Source organism: Panthera onca, chromosome C1, assembly GCF_046562875.1.
Source record: "Panthera onca isolate mPanOnc1 chromosome C1, mPanOnc1 haplotype 2, whole genome shotgun sequence".
NCBI lineage: Eukaryota > Metazoa > Chordata > Mammalia > Carnivora > Felidae > Panthera > Panthera onca.
The window spans coordinates 43,967,197-43,991,142 of NC_138346.1; the positions used below are offsets into that span (position 1 = coordinate 43,967,197).

Genomic DNA, 23,946 nt, shown 5'->3' on the forward strand with positions numbered 1-23,946 from the left:
TCTCCAAATTTTATCTTTATATTTCTCTGAAAAAAAAATACAGTTTATGATCATTTTAACAACTGTATCGAAGTAGGATGATATACAATAAACACCTATTTAAAGTGTACAACTTGGCAAGTTTTGGCATAAGTATCCACCCATGAAACCATTACCACAATCAAGATAATGAACATATCCGTCACCCTTAAAAGTTTCTTTGGGCCACTTTGTAATCTGTTCCTCCCACCCCTCCCTGTCCTGGGTCCACCCCCAAGCAACCACTGATCTGCTTTTGCTCATTAAAAATTAGTTTGCATTTTCTAGAATTTCAACATAAATAGAATTCTACATTTTGCACTCCTTTTTAACTGGGTTCTTCACTCGGCATAATTATTTTGAGATATATCCATATTTCTGCATGCATCAACAGTTCATTGCTTTTTGTTCCTGAGTAGTATTCCATTGTATGGATGTACTGAAACTTGTTTATTTATGATAATTTTTATCAATTCTCTATACTCTAGAATGTGGAAGAAGTAAAAACACCAATCACATTCATAAATTTGGTAGTATTCCGTTACTTAATTTATATTTATTTTAATACTTTATTGTACACGTTTTCTTGAAATATGAAGTAGGTATCTAAATTGAAAAGGAATGACATAGGGAGTTGAGATAGGGGAGAGGAGAGAATGGATAAGAATTGTATCCCGGGTGTAATACCACTCCAATTTTTTAAAGCCATAAGTTAGTTTTGAAATTTTCTCCTTGAATGCATGCATATCAAATCTATATTTTTGCATTCTATATGTAAAGTTCTAAAATTGAAATACTATTTCAAATCAAAGTAATCCAACGTGGTGCTATAAACCATAAAAACTCTCTCCGTGATACAGCCACTGAAATTCATACATCTTTTCTTTGGCCAAACAGTTGTAAGTGGTCAGTGATTTCTTCCATGTTAGGTACATTTATACCATGAAAGAATACTTTAAAGAAAGACAGGTGACTCTTTCTTCGGACTTGCAGATTGCAACCCATATGACACCTAGCTCCAGATTGTGTGGCGGAAAGCCCGTGGATGTCAGTGAAATGGGCTGGAATCTGGCTCCCCTGAGCCCCAGTCGCCCTGAGAACAAGGAGGAAGGCTGTGTTGGGCTTTAAGTAAGAAGGTATTTGAGAGTACATGGTACATAGAAGATATTGATAAATGGTATTTTCCTCCTCCTGCCCCTCCCAAGGCCTTTTTCCTTAAGACTTCTTCAGGCTCCCAGGAAGTATAAGGGCTTTTACCCATTCCTTTTCAGCACTTTGCAAACACTTTTTTTACTAGCATCTATGACAGAGCCAGGCATGAACCTGTCACTGGGATATTTGTTGAATAAATGCCCAAAGGAGACTTTTTCTTCCTAGCATTGGCATCAAAACAAATCCATGGCTGTGCAGACCGAGGACTGGAAGGAATTTTTTCCTGACCTTGTTCCCATGAGAATCACGAAGGAGTTTTTCCTGGGGCTTGAGGCAGTGGTGTGACTGGTGTTGCACAGGGCTTTGTTAGATGGTGCGGTGGTTAGAGCCTTTGTGGGAGGTGACAGAGCAGGTTGGGAACCAAGGGTTTGATTTTTGTGGCCTTTCTCTGTGAATGGAACCCACTGGGAAATGTAACATCTTATTAAGGACCAGTTAGTGTAGCTAGAGGGTTGGTACACCCTCCATTAGTAAACCAGATACCTTGCTATTGTGAGAAGCCCGAGTAAGTTTCCAGGTAGTCCATCAAGAGACCCTTGTGAGTCTTTAAAAACATAGAAACTTGACCATGTTGAGTGAGAAAGAGAAAATGGCAACATCGTTTCCAAAATCAGCAGGTTCGCTCCAGCACAGTTTCCGGGTCTGCAGTCAGGCCACTGCCCAGCGATGGTTTGTTTGGTGAGAAGTGTACATGCGCTGTGTGTCCTAGGCCTCCGTCATCTGTGCCTTGTCTTGCTGCCTTCCCCTCACAGACGTGGGAGGCCAAAAACAAAAGCCAGAGTCAGAACTCTAAGTGACTCCAAAAGCCAACAGTGGGGTTGCTTTCGAAAGATGGAGTGCGGCATGGGAAATAAGGGGATGAAAACATTTTAAGAAGCACTGGAATAAGAGAAATCCAATGCGATTTAAAAATTAAAAAACAGCTAATGTGTCTAAACTGTTCCTTCCACTATTACAGAAGACTTCTGGCGGGGTGGTCAAACCTGGCTTGAGTTCCAGGTTGGCCTCTAACAAGGTAAATGGCCCAGGGAGGCCACCTCGCTTCAAGAATGCACAGTTCTCCCATCTGCGAGCTAGTAATTCATAGTACCTGTCTAACCGAACTATCTGGAAGAGAACTAAATGGGACCGGAGTGTGGAGAGACAAACCACACACAGAACTTCTCACATAGAAGGTGTTCAGTAGATCTTTGTTGTGTAGAAGACTGAAGGAGGCCTCTTCCTCTTAGTTATCCAAATGGAAGCATTCTGGCTCCCCTCCTTCTCTTTAAACAATATTTGATCATATTTTATGTGCCTATGAAAAGCTCGAAGAATTTTCATCAAAACGACTAGAATTTCCTTTCAGCCTCAGTTCTTTATTTGTAAAATGGGGACAATTGCACCTGCCTCCCAGGGACTCCGTGAGAACCACAGAAAATCAGCGAAAGTACTTGGTGCACACCAGGTACTTGCTAAGGCTTGTCAGTGTGTGAATTATTCAGATAAGCAGAGTGGTTTTGATAAATAGGAAAGTAAACAAAGCTAATATTTGGTAATTTTCCATTTGAAACCAAGAGGTTTCTGTTTTTGCCAAGTGGAAAGAGATTTGTCACGCATGCAGTTTTATTTTTCCACATGGTTTAGTATACATGGAAAATTCAATTAAGAAAAATGATTTTGTTAGTGAATCTCTATCAAATTTTTTAAGGGCAACTACCCAGTGTTTTAGAATTTTAGGGGAGTTTCCATCAGTGAACGGGGCTTGTTTTGGCTGTGACCTTTCGGCTGGTTTAAACCTGTCAGGTCTGACCACAGAATCATGGCTCCAGGGCACAGGCTTGTTTTCTCTCCCTCTAACCTATTCACCACCCCTATTTTGCTGATGCTGACCAGAAGATTTCCTTTTTTAAGTAAGAAAAAAATTCATCTGTTTAGCTTTATATAACGTGCATGCATGAGTTGAAGTGAAATAAGCAATATTTCACCTGTCCCTCTTCCTCCCACACCGCCCCCGTCCTCTTCATTTCATATTTGATTTACCTGTCCTAACACTCCAAAATCATTTCTGAACGTGTTTCTCAAAGTATCACTGTGTGTAGGTGAAAAAACATGTTTCCAAAAGGATATTTATCTAGAACAATACCGTAACTATTATTACTTTTATAGTCATGTGTTCTACTTCTTTCTAAATAAGTTCCCTGATTTTTTATGTCTATGTAAGTTAAACAGTGAGTAATCTCTTTATTTCATCCTTGGCGTGCTTCATAAATCATAATCACTGTTTTCAGAGAACATGGAAATTACCTCTTTTTGTAAAATATGGTCATTAACAAAGAAACATTCTATAGAAATTGGGGCTCTTCAGCCTGCAGAAATTTGGGGGACTTCCCCACATAATAAATACTTGCTGAAAAACCAGAGATGTCATTGTGATTCTCTTCCTGTGACCATACATTAGAACAGCAGGAAGGGATGGTAATAATCTGTATTACAACCATAAAAACAAAAAAAGAAAAAGAAAGAAAGAAATCATGCCTTGAATACTTCCACTTAGTCTGGGTAAACTGAAGCCACACACAATGAACTTAAGGAAAAATATCACATCAAAACCAAATCGTAGAAATGGAAATTTAAAAATAATAGCATAAGGAGCTCTGGGGTGGCTTAGTTGGTTGAGCATCCAACTCTTAATTTCAGCTCAGGTCATGATCCCAGGGTCATGGGATCAAGTTCTGTGTCAGGCAGCGCACTGAGTGTTGAGCCTGCATGATTCTGTCTGTCTCCCTCTGCCCCTCACCACCCCACCCCCGACCCCGCTCTCTCTCTCTCTCTGGAAAAAAGATAGTAATAACCTAATGTTTACATGCACATGTGTTCATGAATCAGACTATCTAGTTTGCATCCTGGCTCTGATTTACTGCCTAAGTGACTTCTGGCAAGTGACTTCTTCCCTCTGCTCCCTGCTTTCCTTATCTTCACATCAAATGGAGAGAGCGAGAGTACTGCGCAGTATTTATCACTGTGCTGTTAGAGAGCTAGATGACAAAATTCGTAAAAGCGTGGTGCCTGGCACTCAGGAAGCCCTCAGTAAATATTATTTAATAAATAGTATGGTTATCTAGAACTGAGTATAAAGGACATGTTTCTTTAAGATTAGTAACAGGCAGGGGCACCCGGGTGGCTCAGTCGGTTACCTGTCGACTTGGGCTCAGGTCACGATCTCATGGTTCGTGGGTTCTAGCCCCGCATTGGGCTTGGTGCCGACAGCTCGGATACTGGAGCCTGCTTCGGATTCTGTGTCTCCTCTCTCTCCCCTTTCCACGCTCACAGTCTGTCTCTGTCCCTCTCTAAAAAATAAATATTTAAAAAAAAAAAAAAAAAGATTAGTACAGGCAGGACAATCATAAAGAAGAAAGAAGATGATTTGGTGGGTTTCGGCCCATAGACATGTTTCCCGCACATACTGAGGTCAACTCACGAAGTTTAACCCTGGGGATAAAAGGAGGACTATCACACCAAAGGGCTCAAAGAACAAGAACGTGAATCTCTGAAGCTTTTAAACAGTATTCATCTTACTGACCTCCCTGGACAATAAATAAATAAATAAATAAATAAATAAATAAATAAAATAAAAACCTATATTTATTTTGTCCAATCATAGGTTTCTACTGATGAGGTTAAATGTTTAGAAGTATTTGAATTCTGTAAATTTAATTCTGAATGTCAACTTCAGTATCACTTGACTGATGCTCTAGGTGTATCACCAAGCACTGAACATGTCGCTTTTTCAGGCAGCAGCATCCTTGTGTAGGCTTCCCTGTCTTTCTCACCTGGAGGATTCCAGGAAGGCTCCCCCATAAAAATGAGATTTTTCCACATACCCTGCTATTCTTAACGGGATCTGGCCTAATTCGAATGCAGGCCACAGGCACAGGTGTCACAGGGAGGCAATCTGGCTCTGGCCCTGAAGGATGTATGTTTGCTTTGCCTAAAATGATTTGTTGACTCATACACATTTTTTTTTTCCAGAAAGCTCCTTGAATTGGACATGTTTTAATTTTTTTTTTCTAAGCAGCCACTAAACCGTGAAACTTAAACAGAATTAGGCATGTGTTTTGATTTGTCTTTTGCTCTGCCAAGTTGGAAAAGTTCCCAGCAAGTGATTTATTTGCCAACAAAACCGCAAAAGCACAAATGAGACCCTTAAGGGTTACAAGTTCTTTTGTAATATCTGTGTTCTGATGGATGGCTAATTATTTTTGGCTTGAGACAGATTGATAGCAAAACAAAAATTAAGAGAGCTAGAATTCTAACACCTTTTACTCCAACTCCTAATGTTACTGATGAGTCAATTGAGGCTGTAATGACCTGACCAAAACTCCTTAGGAACAGAAAGCTGATTGAGGGTGTTTATCCTGCTCTTTCTTCTGCAGTTTTCACAGAAAGTTCAGTGATACCACCTCCAATCTCAGACCCTTACAAGCCCACGCTGCTGATGCCAACAAAATCCCACTCCAGAAGTTAGGGGTTACTTATTGTCAGTTCATGTCTACTAGCAAGGATCATTAAATACTATATTTAAAAATCAGGAACAACCCAAATGTCCATAAGAGGGAAATGTTTCCACAGATTGTGCCTAGGCAGATAACTGAGTCGTGTACGTTTATTTAACACCATGTTTTTGAAGACTGTTTAAGGACATGGAAAAATAATCCTGGTGTGTTATTTATTAAGTGAAAACTGTGGAATACAAATTTACATATCAATTTTATATCATACTGTATATATTTAAAAAATAATTTTAAAAACTTGGAAGGAAAGGCATGAAAATATTATTGATGCTTCTCTGTGGTAGGTAAAATTAGGGATGATTTTTTGTATTTCCATGTATACTTTTCCTACATATACTTTTACATATTTTATTCTGTGGATAGGGATTAGATTTATAATCTGGAAGACAAAGAATGTTATTTCCAATAATCCAGTGTATTTATGATCAACTGGAAGAAGGGAGTCATAGCTATGTGAACTATCTTTTTTTCTTTTAAAGAGCATGTCAGCATGAATATGATGTATGAAGCGTGTGCCATCTACTCATGACTTTGGCTTGGGTCAGAAGGTATAAAGACTTTGGCTTTTAGTTTGAAATGAGAACCACTGGATGGCTTTGGTGGAGGAGTGGTTTGATTTTAACAAGGTCACTCTGGCTGTGGTGTTTAGCCAAACTAAACAAGGATGGTAATGGTAGAACAGGTAGTGAGAAGAATTGGATTTTAGCTGGTTATACATCATGATGTTAGATTTTAAGAACCATTTTAAAATGTATTTATTATATAGGGATTTGAATATGTCTTATGTATATTTTACCTGTGGAACTTGTGATGAACCCCCAAAAACTCCCTACTTATTATATGGGATTTAAATATGTCTTTTATATAAATTTTATCAATTTATTTATTACATGGGGATTTAAATATGTCTTTTATCTTTATTTTCTCAATGTAACTTGTGAGGAGCCTAAACAAAAAAGCAAAACAAAACAAAAACAAAAACAAAGACCACTGGGTATAGCAGGCCTTTTTCCTGAAAATAGTACCAGATCTGCTTTTACCTTTCCTTTTCAAACATCTGCTCCTATACTAAGAAACAGTTGCTCTGTCTCTATGGAGAGCAACCAAGGTTTAAGACTATGGATCTCAAAGACTGACAGAGGCAAGTAGATTGAAATTAAAAATTCAAAAGCATTATATGAAAAGAAGGAGATGGTACCTAAGATAGGGAGGATTTCTCAGGAGGTCAAAAGAGAAACTGGGGTAGAATTAAATTTGTGTTGAACACAGGAAAGGATAAATAAACTCACTGGATAAATAAACATTAAAAAATACAAAAATAAAAAGATTCTCACTTAGAATCAAAACAGAAAATTCAGTAACATGCTGTTAACAAGCAACCCATAAAACGAGGTGCTGGAAAAGTTAAAAGTAAAAAGCAAGGCAAAGATATATCAGGCAAATGCAGACAAAAAGAAGGCGCGGTCACTATATATGATGTTATAATAACATCATAAAATAGAAATGAGATATAATAGCTGACATTTGTTTAGTACTAAGGACATATAACATCTCATTTAATCCTCATGATGGTTATGAGGTTGTTAGTGCCAAACTCCAGCCCAAAAGCAATAACCAGGATAAATATGATACGACCGTAAGAGGCAATTTCAAGTGAACAAATACCGTTCACAGATCAGTGTGCAACAGATCATTTCGAATCAACATGTGAGGCAAAAAATATAATAAACACTAGAAGGGATGAGACAAATCAAGTAGCGGTGAGACACTTTAATACACCTTTCTTAGTTTCTGACCTATCAAGTAGGCAAAAACAAATGAATAAGATCTAAATGCTATAATTTAATGAAGTTTGTTTAACAATATATCACATCATTTTAATGGCGAAAATTGTAAATAATCTAAATGCCAACAGTGGAGAATTTATTAAATAAATCAGGCTAGGACTAGAGTAACCATTTAACATCTCTAAAATGATGTTGTAAATGTTTTAAAAACATTATAATTATACATTAAATGGAAGAACAGATACATAATGATATATAGGATGTGCTCTGAATTTTATTTTTGAAAGTGTGTGTAAAACATATGTGAATATATATACAAAGAAAAGAAACTAAATGGGTACCCCAAAACATTAACATCAGTCATCTCCAGATCTTGTGATTATGGGTGGTATTATTTTCTTAGTGATTTTTCCATTTGAAAATTTTCTTCAAAGGGTATTTTTGCCTCTTCAATCAGAGAAAAACATAACTGACCTTTGTTTAATGATTGACTGTGATCTTACAAACATCCCACTTGATTCTCACAATATAGAAGAGAAAAGGTACAGATTTTATATGGGAGGAAATCAAGGCTCAGAGAGGTAACATTGCTTTTTTTTTTTAATTAATGTTATAGTTAATAGCAGGGCTGGGGTAAAACTCTGACTTCTGACCCCAAATCCTGAGGACTTTCCAGGATATTCTTCTGGGTAAACCATGCCTCCACAAAGGCCATGTTCAAATGCTGCTGGTTCAGCATGTCAAGTGATCATGACCCTGAGGTAATAAACCCATACAGCCTGATAAGATGTTGCATCCAAGATAGTAGGAGAAAGAGGTGACAATATTTAATTAGCTCTAAATGAGCAAGGAGCTAAGGGAATAAGATAATACATTTTGATGGAAGCTGAAAGTGGAAATAGTCATGGGAAGCCAGAGCTGGTCAGCTTCAAAGGTTCTATCACCCGAGGGACAAATTTTACCTAGTTAGCATCTTTTCTAGAGGTACCCTGGGAGAAGAAAGATACTTTAAGTATAAACATGTTTCTGTGATTTGCATTTTAGGCCAGACTAAAGATCACTTTGAATGTCACCCTGGGTATCTGCAAACCAACATTAGGATTCATTCAGATCACTGGATCTGCGACCTGGCTTCATGCTCATGGTTGAGTGATGGGCAATTTGGGACTCACTTTCCACTATTTATGAACTATTAGCAGTTTTTCAGTTTCCATTTCTCTCAGTTGCTGGATAGTTTGTATTAATACTTCTGTTGCACTTCAAAATAGATTTCAGACTTTTGTTCAATGGAAAATGTATAGGGACACTTTGATGGTTGCTTTGTAAATGTCAACAATCTTCAGAGAATGATTTTATTTCTTCAGATTGGAATGATTTTTCCATTTCTCGCTTTAGGAGTTCTACTTTTCTGATTTTTTGCACAATATGTAAATTAATAAAAAAGTTTTTATGAGTGGAATCTTTGTTATGAAAATGGCTTTAAAATGTTTTTCCAATTGCTTAATAACACAAAACTTTGTAAAAATCAAATAATGAAAAGTCTAAGAAGAAACTAAAAATCCCCTGAAATTCCACCAAAATCAGAAAGCCACTGTGAACATTTTTGTCACTGCCTTTTCATGCTTTTACTGCATACACACTCATATAATTTACCATAAATTAGGTATGATACATGCTGCTTTTTATCGTAAACTTTTTCTCTTTTTCCCCTTATCTCTATCCATGCCATCACCCCCCAAGATATCATTGTTAACCAACGTGTGCTCTTCCGACCTATACCTGATTACTTAAATAACATGGGAAAATGTTCAATTTATCCCCAGATATATTATGTGTATTTGTGGAATTTTGTAAATGGAGAAGTCAAGATTTTGTCATTTACAAACATGAAGTTTTAGCTCTCATTTCTCTGCTTTCCAAATTTCACATCACAGAAATCTCTAGATTTTATGGTAGCAAATGGTCTGTGGAGTGGACGTGCCACAGTTTATTAAACCATTCCTGCTGGGTGAGCAAGCACTTCACCACCAATTTTTCTCTATCATAAACAGTGTTGTAACAAACAACCTTGTACACGCATCCTTATGGGCTAGTGCTCTTACTTTTATGGGATAGATTCCTAGAAATGGGCTTAGTAGTCAAAGCTATAAGTACTTTAAATTTTAGGAGATAGTGTCAGGTTGCTTTCCAAATAGGTTGTAGAATGTACATTTTCATCAGTAAAGTGTCTGAGGAGCCTCTCCCTCATGTCTCCATTAGCAGTAGGTATTTTCATTCCTTTTCATTCTGGCTTACCTGATTGTTGAGAAATAATATCTCTCTTTCTATCTTAAATTCGCTTTTCTCTGACTGAGGCTGGGGATCCTTTTTCACATTTATTGGTTGTTAGAATGTGCTCTTTTGTCAATCTCCTATTTACTTTCTTCTATTGGGATTTCTCATCAATACCAAAGGATTCTTTATATATTAGAAATAAACCCATGCTTCTATGGTCAATTAATCTGTAACAAAGGAGGCAAAAATATAGAGTGGAGAAAAGATAATCTCTTCAATAAATGGTGCTGGGAAAACTGGACAGCTACACGCAAAAGAATGAAACTGGACCACTTTCTTACACCACACACAAAAATAAAAATAAAGGCCTAAATGTGAGACCTGAAACCATATAATTCCAAGAAGAGAACATAGGCAGTAATTTCTTTGGCATCAGCTGTAGAAACCTTTTTTTAGATAGGTTTCCCAAGGCAAGGAAAACAAAGAGAAACTGAACTATTAGGATTACATCAAAATAAGAAGCTTTTGCACAGCAAAGGAAACCATCAACAAAGCAACCTACTGAATGGAAGAAGATACTTGCAAATCATAAATCTGATAAAGGATTAATATCCAAAATAGATGAAGAACTTACAGAACTCCACACCAAACAAAAAAATAATCCAATTTAAAAATGGCAGAGGACCTGAGTAGACATTTTTCTAAAGAAAATATGCAAATGGCCAACAGACACATGAAAAGATGCTCAACATAACTAATTACCAGGGAAATACAAATCAAAACTGCAATGAGATATCACCTCACTAGAGTTGGTGAGGATGTGGAGAAAAAGGAACCCTCATGCACTGTTACTGGGAATGTAATTTGGTGCAGCCACAATGGAAAACAGTGAGGAGGTTCCTCAAAAAATTAAAATTAGAAGTACAATATAACCCAGTAATTGAACTACTGAGTATTTACCCAAAGAAAATGAAAATACTAAATTCAAAAAGATGTAGGCACCTCTATGTTTATTATAGCATTCTTTACAATAGCCAAGATATGGAAACAACCCAAGTGTCCATCCATAGATGAATGGATAAAGACGATGTGGTGTATATACGTACAATGGAATATTGCCCAGCCATAAAAACGAATGAGCTCTTGCCATTTGCAAGAACATGGATGGGCCTAGAGGGTATAACGTTAAGTGAAGTTAGTCAGACAAAGAAGGACAAATACCATATGATTTCACTCATATGTGAATTTAAGAAACAAAACAAGTGAACAAAGAAAAAAAGAAAGACCAACCCCCTCCCAAAAAAAGACTGTTAAATACAAAGAATAAACTGGTGGTTGCCAAAGGAGAGGTGGGGGGGGGTGGTGGTGGTATGAAATAAAGGGGAGTAGAGTGCACCTATCATGATGAACACTGAATAATGTATAGAATTGATGAATCACTATACTACACACCTGAAACTAATATAACACTGGTTATTACACATCAATAAAAAATGTTTAAATATTTTTAAAAATATCTTTCACAGTACATAACTATCACATGAGTTGATATTTTCCTTAGTCTAATATGCCTTTTGGATTTATGACATCTTTTTCCATACAAAAAATATTTAAAGGTAGTGAAAAATCCATCTTTTTCATATAGTTTCTGGGGATCTTGCCATTGGCTAAAAGTCTCCCAACTCTTAAATTATACAAGTTTTCCTAAATTTTATTCGAACATTTTTTAAAAATTCAGTCTTTCATCTAGATAGAATTCTTAGAGAAATCCAATTCTTGTGGATTGATAGACAAGTATACCAGCAAGATTTTTTTTAATAATCCTACTGAACTGAAATACCAGCTTTCTATGTTAATTTTCTCATATGATAATTCTCCACCACTCTCTGTTATGCTCCGCTGATTAGCTATATGTCAATATTATTGATTATAAAGTATACTTATGAGTTAGACATATACTACAAGTCATAGTGTATGTCGAAACCTAGTATGACAAGCCTTCCTTCCCCCAACTTGGAGACAATGATCTGGTGGTTAATTGATTGCAAACACACACTCTGGTGTCAAATTGAATCCTGATTTCAAGTCAGTTAACATCTCTATATCTTAGTTTACCTATCTGATAAATTGGGATGATAATATTTGTCACAAACAGTTGTTATGAAGATTAACTGGAGCAAAACATAGAACACTTGGAAAATTCCCTGGCATATGCTAAGCACTGAAAAATTAGCCTTTGTCATTTCTTAACTGTTGTACAGGATTTCTTTCTTGTGGACATCATTGACTCTTCCCTTCAACCCAAACCCTCTGGAAGCAACTCTTGGGAGTCTTAACTTCAACTGCATTAAATATATGTATTCATTTTGGGCCAATTAAAATTTTTATGATACTATGTGTCACATCCTGGAACTCTGTTTGTTCTGTGTTATGTTTTTGGTTTATGCCCTCTTAGATCTTGTTCAAAGTCTTCAATATGACTCTGGTTCAATGCCTTTCATATGACTTGCACCTTTCTTGTTAAATGTATTCCTGTTTTAAAAATTATTTTTCTTATTATTCTGATTGTAACATTTTCCCCATGTCTAGTTCTAAATGGTTATTGCCATTGTAGAAAAAAAATGTCATCTTGTTTATTCCTTCTAGCATTTTTTATTAGAGTCTCTTGGGGTTTTTTTTTACTGTACATACAGTTATATCATCAGTAGGAGAGATGTGTGTATACCTTCTTTACCAAGATTTACATTTAATACTCCATTTTCCTGTCTTTATACTCTTGTCTAAATACTCTTTAATTATGATAATGATGTCTCCTTGTTATCACAAGAGTAGTGCTAAAAGGGTGACCAAAGGATCCCACCAGACATAAGCACAGGACCCTGACTCCTTTACCATCAATAAAAGATGTGTCCTACTACACAGAAAGCTGGAGAGTCAGCGTGGGTATGAACCCACTCAGGGGACAGCTTTCATGGTTCAAGCCTCCCCAAGGCAGCCTCACTACCAATGATAGTGCTCATCCTGGGTGAGGATCCCATCGGGCGTTACAGGGGAAGAACAGTGAACTTGAAGAATTTACTGTTTTTATAGGTAGAGAATCAAGCCTGCTCTTTAGCTGAGGGAGCCTTTACCTCATTAAGGTTGCCTGCTACAAATACGACTCTGAAAAATGAGATGAGTAAAAGAATTGTCAGGGCCTTGCACTGTTGCCATATCCAGCCAGATCATGCAGGGACACCCAGGGTCCACGGCAGATTACCTCTACCAAAAGCAAGTATAACTGCCTCAGGTATTAAGGCCCCAGTTGTCTCAGGAAGTCATTTAATAATCTTGTAACCAAACACAGGCTCATTTTCTGTTGGTTGGTTTGTTTTCACCATGGCAGCTGTCTTGAGGTTTCATGAAGAATGGTTAGTCCTTGAACAGATTTATCAAAGAAACTATTCTAATTTCCAGGGAAAATAAAACAAAATGCAGCTGTGGCTCAAGGGGTTTGGCTAAATAAAGAAGGAATGCATTTTTTTTAAAGGCAGCAATGATTTAGAAAGGTCATCGTTTATTGAATAAAATACACCCAATTTGAAGAGTTTCTTCTCTCTAACTTCCCAGTTCCATGACTTTTCACAAATAATTTAAGCCCTGGGCTTCCTAATATGTGCGTTGCAGGCTATTGTCAGCATTAAAAACAAATTGTATAAAGCACCCTGCATGTAATCGGTATTCAGTAACGCGCATGCTCCATTATTGTTATGTTCAAACATGTAAATAGTAAGTGGAGTTTGTTAACATTTACCTTGTGTTCTTCCTGTCATTCTGAATTAAGCAGTTCATTTATCTCTTAATTACAGGGCTGTGAATTACCAAAGAGCATTGAATTTTAGTCATCCTAATGATTTAACTAGCCTCCAACTCTTTCTTCCTCTTTTCACTGAATGACAAAGTTTCAAAGCCAACATTCATCTTCTACAAAAACTTTTGCTGAAACAAAGCAAAGAGAAAGATTTGATATGAAGTATATACGTGTAATCTGTCACTTCTTGTTTTGTTTTAATCATAAAAGTTCCACATGCTTAATTATTTTAAAACTTCTAATACCAAAGAATTGGGGAAAAGTAAAATTTCCATTCCTCCCAATCCCATTTCCCCAAGGAGAACCATTAATGAGAGTGTGATGTGTTCATTCCAGGTTTTATTTCTATGCATAGAAAGTGTAATATTAGTTATTTTCTTCCAAAGATTATATGAATTATGCTGAGGTGAAAGCACTATATTATTATTATTTCTAATTATGAGCTTGTGGGTTAATTTTTTTTTAATTCAAAGCAGCTTTTAGTGTGTTTGTGTGCATGCACAAGTTAGTCCTAAAGAAAAGACAAGGAAGTCCTTCCTGTCTGATGTGTTGAAAGCCCCAAATACATAGTCTTCCTTTTTCTCGGGCTTTATATTCATGTAAATATACTTCCTAGAACATAGCTCAGTCTTCATTGCCTTTATAATAGTTTTTTTGTTCCTTTCTGTGAAACCTATTAATAGGAAGATTTTTATCTTCTGTGACTTGCCATTATGAGCTTTCAGCTCTCCTAACACCCCCAGGAGGTAACAAAGAAAACTCCTTATGTTTACAGAGTGCTTTACAGATTACAAAGCTCTTTCTCAAATGTCTGCCATGCTCCTCACTGTGACTCTGTGATGAGTGGCAAGCATTATTTCCCCAACTAATAGGACAATTAAAGTAATAAAGGTTAAAAGGCGACTTGCCTAAGGCCACACAGCCACCGTCACAAACCCAGTTCCCCTCAGTTTCTTAGAGAGTTCTCAGGCAGCTTCAGAGTCAGTTGTCCAGGATGAGTCGAGCCTTCACAGACATAGAACATAGTTTAGGAAATATACTCAGAGTTTATAGAAGACATACTTGATTCCTTTAAGAAGTGTTTTCTTTTCATTTAAAAGAGTAAGCTAAGACAAGCTATATATACCTGCAGCTAATTTTTAGCTACTGGATTTTAAGATGGATGCATTATTATCAGCATAAATAGAAATAAGGCATTAATCATTTCCATCCATGGAGAATCTGTACCTCACCTCTCTTTCATCAAGAAACTCTTTGTGGTGATTAGAGGATTTAAAGCTAACTAAACAAGGGAGTGCCTGGGTGACTCAGTTGGTTAAGCATCAGACTCTTGATTTCGGCTCAGGTCATGATCTCACAGTTGGATTCGTGGGATCAAGCCCCGAGTCAGGCTCTGCGCGGACAGCACCGAGCCTGCTTGGGATTCTCTCTCTGCCCTTCCCCCTCTCTCAAAATAAATAAATAAGCTTTAAAAAATTAAAAAATAAAGCTAACTGAACAGGAGAGGCAAGCCACTCTATTCATTTGCTTTTGTTCATTCCCGGCAAAAGAAATAGCATAAGGATGTGTGAGACCTGTGACTTCAATACGACAATTTAAAAAATAGACTTGATTTTTTTTAGAACAGTCTTAAGTTTACAGAAAAACTGAGTGGAAAGTACAGAGATTTCCCATCTACTCCCTTAGCCTCCCCTCCCCCGTGTCAGTGCATTTCCCCTGTCGTTAGCAGCTTGCATTCAGTGTGGCACATTCATTACAACTGATGAATCAGTAATACATTACTATTAAAGAAAGTCTATAGTTTATTTTAGGATTCATTCTTTGTGTTCCATAGTTCTGTGAATTTTGATAAACACATAATATCATGTAGCCACCATTACAGTCTCATACAGAAAAGTTTCACCACCCTAAAAATCCTGTGTTCCATCTGTTCTTCATTCCTCCCTCCCTCCCTTCCTACCCCCGCAACACCTAGCAAACACTGATTCTTTTACTGTCTCCATAGTTTTGCCTTACAGTACCTAGCCTTTTTATATTGGCTTATTTCATTTAGCAATGGCTTTAAGTTTTCTCTTTGCATAACTTGATACCTCATTTCATTTTATCACTGAATAATATTCTATCGTATAGATGTACCACATTATGTTTATCCATTCACCTACTGAAAGACGTCTCAGTTGCTTCCAAGTTTTGATAATTTGAATAAAGTTGCTATAAACATTCATATCCTGGCTTTTTAAAAATTTTTTAAAAATTATTTTCTCAATGTTTATTTATTTTTGAGAGAGAGACAGACAGAGTCCGAATAGGGGAGAGGCAGAGAGAGAGAGGGAAACATAAACCTGAAGCAGGCTCCAGGCTCTGAGCTGTCTGCACAGAGCCTGACTCAGCGCTCGAACCCATGAGCCATGAGATCATGACCTGAGCCGAAGTGGGAGGTTTAACTGACTGAGCCACCCAGACACCCCATCGTATCATGGCTTTTGTGTTGTCGTAGACTCTGGGTCTAAAGTTCTCTCTTGTCTAGCAAGAGAGCGGGATGCAGGATTGAAAGCGAGAGATGACTAATGTCTGGGAAAAGACAAGAGCCCTGAATAAGGGTCCTTGCCCCATATTTATTCAGATCAGAAGGCTTACAAATGTGATGGGCATGCACAAAGAGACAAAGAAACTGTGAACATTAACTTGGTGGCATGAAGGAAGAGGAGGGTTTTGAAGACATACAGTGTTTGGGGTTTGGGTCAATACAAAACAAAATCTGGGCACCAGGCAGTTGGGGAGTAATGTTGTTTACAGAGGACATGAGGCAGCACCTCTGTTTATCTTAGCTAGCCTAGGGGATGAGACAGATAGGGAGAGTAACCTCAGGGTTAATAAGGCACCTTTTCTTTTTTTAACCATCTTCGCTCTGGGCTGCTTGCCTGCAGCACAGCTGTCCATAGTCCAATTCACCAATTTACCTAACCTGGCCCTATTCTCCTGTGAAAGTAGCTTTCTGCTACAGTACTAAATTGGGGGTGCTTCCACCCTGAATATCTAATCTTGTTTATTTCATATACCTATGTATTTGGTACCTTTGCACCATTCCTACTTTAGGCCTTTGCCTCTCCCTGTCTATTCTGGGGCTCTTCACCCCCTCTCTATTTCGGGGTGTCTTTGTGCCTCCCTATTCTTGGGGTGCCTTTGCACCCCCATATTCTTGGGTGCCAATCTGGTTTACCCAAACTCGGGTGTGAACATTTTATGGCTTTGTATTTCTTTATGCGTTGTTAACCCATTGGTGTAAGCCCAGGCAATTCCTAATCTTATCCTCCACATTGTGTGAGCCTAAGTTTTTAATTCATTTGGGTAAATAGGAGTATGATTGCTGGATCATATGGTGGGAGTATGTTTAACTTTGTAAGAAGCTGCCAAACTATCTTCCAAAGTAGCTGTACCATTTGAAAGTTCCTGTTGTGCCACATCCTCTTCAGTATTTGGTGTGGTCTGTGTTTTGGATTTAACCTTTCCAATAGCTGTGTAGTGGTATCTCATGGTTGTTTTAATTATCCTGGAAGATAACTGCTTTTTAAATCTATTAGAGTGATCCTTCTACATCTTAATCAGCCTTAAGACAACTAAGTCAGCTCTTCAAATTGATTGGGATTTTTCTGCCATAGACATGTTCTTATGATTCTAGTGAGAAAATACTAGGTAGAAGCTATTAAGAAAAATCATGTGCCCAGTACAAAGAGAAGGAAATAGGAAAAGGCTGAAGCTGAGAACATGTTGTCAAGTAGAAACAGGCCACTGTGTTTGGCACTGGTAAGAGGCAAGGATAAAAATGATTTAAGAGCACTATTTGGGATGATAAAAGGGGAAAGAGCTCATTGGCAACCAGAAGTGTGCAGTAGATTGCAGATTGCCAATAAAAGTGTGAATGAAAACATTTGACTCCATAATTGGAGACAACTGCTTCATATCCCAGAGATACCATAAAAGAGGAAATATCAACATTTGAGTGCAGTATGGTTATAGGTAGTTAAAAACAATGAGAAGTCAAAATTTCTCTAATTGAGATTAGAAGAAGAGCTGGTATAGCAGAACCAAGGGGTGCCCTACCCATATCCCCTTGGGCCCCATCATTTCAGTTCAATCTAGTGGAGTGATAAGTGCTAGCATCTGTATATATACACATATATATTTTTTTTCTTTTTGCTTCAGGGCTAATGAAGATAAGAGTTGGTGTAAAAATGCTCCAGTTCCCAAAGCCCTTGGGTAGATAGCTCTGTCACCTGCTCTCTCCACTGGTTCCTAACCCATCTTAGCCAATGGCTTGATAACACCTGGTTTACTGGATACCTTTTCTTTGTCTCACTTATCCCCCTCCCATAACTGTTTTTGGGGATCAACTCTCAATTATACATTTTGCACTCAAATTCTTATTGCAGGGTTAGCTTTTGGAGGAACCCAGGCTCAGACAGTTGTTGATTACATGTTTCTTCAGAATCCTACATCCCCTTTCGTTCCTACTGCCTCCCTCTTTCCAGGCTCCCATGAAATTTCCCCCTTTATTTGACCTGAGACTCATTATTTTCATCCTGTAGTTGCCAAGTCATTGACTGCAGCCAGAAAACAATATCCGATTCTTCTTTCACAATGCAGAGGCAATTAATTAAATGTAGTGTTAACTCTTCCTCATGTGTTTGCATTTTAAAGGGGATCCTTGGAGAAAGAACTCAAAGGAGTGAATGAATGTCTAGTTGTGAAATCTCAGATTCTGTGCCACCTGAATGGAGGAGATTATTTTGAGCAAGACTTCTCATATCCTTTACCTCTGATTGTGGTACTCCTTGGACCATTTGGGAGAAAACAAGCAGATTAACTAGTCATTTTTAAGTGACAAGTCAAAATTAGAAATTAAATGGAAGGGCTGGAGAAGAGGAATTTGAAGGAAAGCCAAAGAATTTGGCATAAAGTAGCAAAAAGAATAAAACAGCATATTCATTAATCCTAAAATACCTTTTTTCAGCATTTTAATCTCTGAAATGAAAATGCATCTTATAATCAGTAGCATCTCTTAATTACGGTTGTCAGGTGGCAAACACAACGTCATTGTCATTGCCTGTGATATGAAACTCGGTCATAGCTATTCGCGTTGTTGTCACTTCAGTTGAATTATGTGCACTGTTGGCATAGCATATGTTGAGTTTAATTGCCGCTTAAAGCGTCATCAGTATAATACTGATTTAGGATTGAAACAAATAGCTATCATTTATGCAAAATGGGTTGGGAACAAGTCAGCAGGGTATAAATGTGATATTTGTTAAGCAAATTATTTGTCACTGGATGGATGATCCTAAATTCCATATTTCCATGGAAAGTAACAGTAAAGTGCTTTACAGGATGAACCAAAGGAAGATGCACACAGGTAAAAGAAGTTGTGTTACATTTTGTTTTTGAGATTCGTGCAAAAGGACTGCCTATCATACACAAAGCAACAGTGGGAAGAGAAATTGCCAAATTCCTCACAATAGAGGAATGAAATACCAGTGCAATAGCAAACTAGAGTAAACAAATCATGCATTGCATGGAACAATCTTTAAGATGCATAGTATCTATTTATCAGAAACTTCCTGCTGATTTGGAACACAATGCACTTAACTTCCAGCATGATGCCATTGGGGAAAAAGTTCAATACGTGTTTAATCAAATAGGTAATGCCTGGGATGGGGAATTTGTTTTCTTTGATGAGACTTAAAATTACACTGTCAGTGCAAAAGGGATCAAGAGTATGAGTTTGGATTATGACAAGCAGTGTGTCACTGTAATCTTATACCTGCCAATTGCTGAAGTTACTGCCGTATTTAATTTAATTTAAACAATGTCTAAGAATAAGAACTTCTTCAAAGACATTATTGGGATGGGCATTAAGGAGGGTACTTGTTGTGATGAGCCCTGGGTGTTATAGGTCAGTGATGAACCCCTAAATTCTACTCCTGAAACCACTATACTCTATATTTAACTAACTTGAATTTAAATAAAATCTTGAAAGAAGGAACAAAAAGATATTATTGAGTGGACCAAAAAAATATAGATGAAAGTCCAGCTGATAGAGGACTGCTTAGTAGGCTTCTGGAATAGACATCCAGGAACCTACTATATATTCTTGTCCTCAATGATTTTATGGACATGTTTCTGAATAAAGAATAATTCCACCTAAAAGCATAGTGATATGGTTGTTAATAAAGATGGCATGACCAGGCCGCTACAACCCCTCAATGTTTCAGTCAACAAACCATTTAAGGACCATTTGCAGAAGGAATGTGAGTCCTGGTTCTTGTTTGAAGGTTTTCTATTCAGACCTTCTGGTAAGATCAAGAAAGTGCTAGCATCAAAACTTACAGAATGGAGACAGTAGCTGTGCACACTTTAAAGAAATGCTGCATCACCAACATTCCTGATGTCCCAGAGGACATTATTTTATGGAATAATATGAATGCCAATGGGACTAAGTTGAAAAGAGATTCAGAAAATTTGAATTCTAAGTATGTGAAGAAGTTTTAGGAATACATTAACCAATTTACTTCACATGTAATACCCTTTTTATATATGCACAGTGCTGATATGTCATTTTAAATATTTATATCTCTATAGAAATAAATCCAGAGTTCTTTCAATAAGGATAAAATAAAATTTCCAAGTGATAAAAAGCATTATGTCATAGTTTATATTTTTGCCTCAAAGCTAAACGCATCATTAAAGTTCAGTTCACAGAAATGGCAGGATTGACTCACTAGTATATAATACGTCTGAATGTGTGTGAGAGAACCCTAGGGAGAACAATCCACAAGATAGATTTTAACATGCCTCTTTCAATAACTGGTTAAATTAATCAGAAAAAAAAATCAACAGAGATGCAGAAATCTGAACAAAACAACTGACACACATTGGGCTAATGAGCCTGTGTAAGACATTTGCACTGCATGCAGACTTCACATTCCCCACAAGCTCATACGGGACACTTACAGGAGGTACATCTGCTGGGCCACAAAGCAAGTCTCAGCAAATTTTAAGTGGTTAAAGTCACTCAGAACATCTACTCTGATTAGAATTTTTTAATCTATAAAAAATGAGCGGGAAAAAAAAAAACCCAGAGAAGTAGAAAACCCCTATGTTTGGAAATTAACCAAAACATTTATTTCTAAACAAGACGTAGGATGAAGGTAAAATCCTGATGGAAGTTAAATGATAGAAAAGGGAGAAAAATGTTATCAACATTCACATAAGATATGATTTGTGTATGTAGAAAATCTGAGAGAGTTTACAGATCAATTGCTAGAAATTGTTAAGAGATATTAAAAATACATTATTAGAGGGGTGCCTGGGTGACCAAGTCAGTTAAGTGTTAGACTTAGGCTCAGGTCATGATCTCACGGTTTGTGAGTTTGAGCCCCGCGTCTGGTTCTGTGCTGACAGCTCAGAGCTTGGAACCTACTTCCGATTCTGTGTCTCCCTGTCTCTCTGCCCCTCTCCTGCTCGCACTCTGTCTCTCTCTCAAAAATAAATAAACATTAAAAGTTAAAAATAACACACATTATTAGAGTCAATAAGGTTTTTGCTAAGTTGCTAGATTCAAAATCAATATATGAAAGTCAAATATATTTCTACATACCAGCAAAAATAATTAGGAAAGAAAGATATAATTTATTCTATTATCAAAAATACCAGTTATATAGAAATAAACCTAACAAAACAATGTGTAAGATCTCCATAGATAATTATAATGCTTAATGGAGAGACATTAAAGAAGACCTAAATAAATGGATTAGAACACAATTATAAAGATGCTAAGCTTCCCAAATGTATCTAAAGATTTAGCAACATTTAAATTCTCAACATGATCATGTGCGTGACTGCAGGCAGACAAGCTGGTTCTAAAATTTATATGGAAATGCAAAGAAACCTATTTTGCTTGACGTCGAAACTTATTATAAAGCTCTAGTAATTAAGATAGCTGGTTGATAAAACAGAGATAGGTAGAATCCTAGATGGAATGGAGTCCAGAAGCAAACCCACCCGCATGTGGACACTTGATGTATGAGACTCAACCCAGCAGAGCACAGTGGAGGAAAGAAGTCAGTAAATATTGTCAGAACTGGGTACCCACATAGAAAAATGTGAAAAGGACCTCTCATTACTAACAAGCTCCAAGAGAATTACAGTGAAAAACAATACGATAAAAAGGTAACAGGGAAAAAACCTCCATGACTTCAGGTTAGGGAAAAACTTCCTAAGTCATAAAAAGCATTAATCATAAAGGGAAGAACTAATAAGTTTGATTTCACCAAAATAAATACTTCTATTCATTGGCACTTATGAAAGCACAGCCACAGGGCAGAAGATAATGTGCTACCCATATATAAGACAGACACACACCCAACAGCAAATGGGCAGTTTTCTCTCTCTGGCGTTATCTTCCTTCCTTCCTCCCACCAACACAGGGATGTTTTTTATTTTGTTTTGTTTGGGTTGCGTTTGGTTTCGGTTTTGATTGCTTTTCTTTTTTCTTTTTTTTTTAAGGTTCATACACGTGGTAACTGAAAGATGAACAGGAGTACATCATTGATATTTACCAAAATAAAAAGCACTAATTTGGTTTTGAATCTGTAGTGATCAATTTTCCATGAGATGTTTTTGTCTCATACAGTTAAGTGAAGGACTAAGTTAGAAAAATGCAGAAGGAAAAGTGAAAAGATAGGCTAGATGAAAACAATGGTGATGCTGTGCTCTTTTTAACTAAGGGAGAAAAATAAACAGTTTAACCTTGTAAGACGTGAGGGGAAGTTGAATCTGAAAGGGAAGGTAAAATAGTTCAAGCAGGAAAGGAAAATGAAAATGTACACAACAGAGCTGAGAAATGTTGAAAGATAGTATCTGAATGATCACGGGAAAGCTCCCATAAGGGTGAGAAAAACAAAGACAAATAATGGTGATTCTCAGGGTCTTAGCAGAACTCCAGATCTTGGGAAGAGTTTTCAAGTTTACATAAATAACAGAGCCTCCAAATGAGCCCTAGAAGAAGAAGCCCTCTATTTTTAAAACCAGAATATTTAAAAATTAAAGGCACAATGAGAAAGCATTATCTTTCTTGGCAAGTTGAACAGGAGTTATTTGGAAAAAAAATCAATAGGAAAATTAACAACAGGAGCAAATTTCTAACTAGAGATTGTCTGAAATTGTCAGCATGCAGAAATGGGAAATTTGGTATGTTTGCTAAAGAAATAGAATCATTTTCATTTCTTTACCTTATGGGCTGTTGTCAGTTTATTTTTGTTGTTTTTTTTTTTTTCTTTAGGAGCTTTCTGATTTAAGAGGGAAGAAAGGTTTTTGCAGGTTGTAGAATATGGAAGAGCAGGAACTCAGAAACTTGGTGTTTACCCTAGGTTTACAAATAAAAGTCCCAACTGATGTGCATCACCTAATAAAATTATGGCAGCAGTGAAGGTCATAAAAATGTTTACAACCTCATTTCTTTCCTTGAAAGATCCTTTGGTTTATCAATCTGCATAATCTTACTTTTGATTAATCGCCAATTTTCCACTTTATGGGTCGTTATTCTGTTTTTTTTTTTTTTTTCTGTTATTGACCTTTTGACCGTTTCGTAGATAATTATCACCTCCTTCAGAGAGGAGGGTGGAGGGAAACTAAATACTTTTCTACATTTATTAAGCATCCTGTTAACCCTGGCTTGGAAAAGTCCTCGTAACAAAGAAGTTTAACACTCCTAAAATAATGGTGTTGTTGCAGATAGTTCTATAAATCAAGACATCTCAGACCCCTGCAGGGCCCTGGCAAGTGAGGTAAATCAGTGCCTGGATTTCTCAGTGGTGGACAATCTGGCACACATTTCCCCTGGAGGGATTACAATATTTGAACTTACACAACATACCTAGTGGCTGAATTAAACCCACAGACTGCCAGCTGCCAATGTCTGCATAGGTAATAAAAAAGTATATGCTTAGGTGTGATAAAAGTATTACTGCTGGGGCGCCTGGGTGGCTTGATCGGTTAAGCGTCCGACTTCAGCTCAGGTCATGATCTCACGGTCCGTGAGTTCGAGCCCCGCGTCAGGCTCTGTGCTGACAGCTCAGAGCCTGGAGCCTGTTTCAGATTCTGTGTCTCCCTCTCTCTCTGCCCCTCCCCTGCTCATGCTCTGTCTCTCTCTGTCTCAAAAATAAATAAACGTTAAAAAAAATTTTTAAAAAAAAAA

The 23,946-nt window shown here is 37.2% G+C and overlaps 1 protein-coding gene across 15 annotated transcripts in view; it reads left to right on the forward strand.

The window, feature by feature from the left end:
* STAT4 (signal transducer and activator of transcription 4) overlaps positions 1-23,946 on the forward strand; it is a 114,566-nt gene that overhangs the window by 51,492 nt on the left and 39,128 nt on the right. Inside the window, exon 2 of one of the 15 annotated variants that reach the window (XM_060622443.3) lies at positions 18,393-19,104. The exons of the other annotated variants lie outside the window; for them this stretch is intronic. The gene's annotated coding sequence lies outside the window, so the exon portion shown is untranslated. The remainder of the gene's footprint in view (positions 1-18,392; positions 19,105-23,946) is intronic. 15 annotated transcript variants of the gene reach the window in all.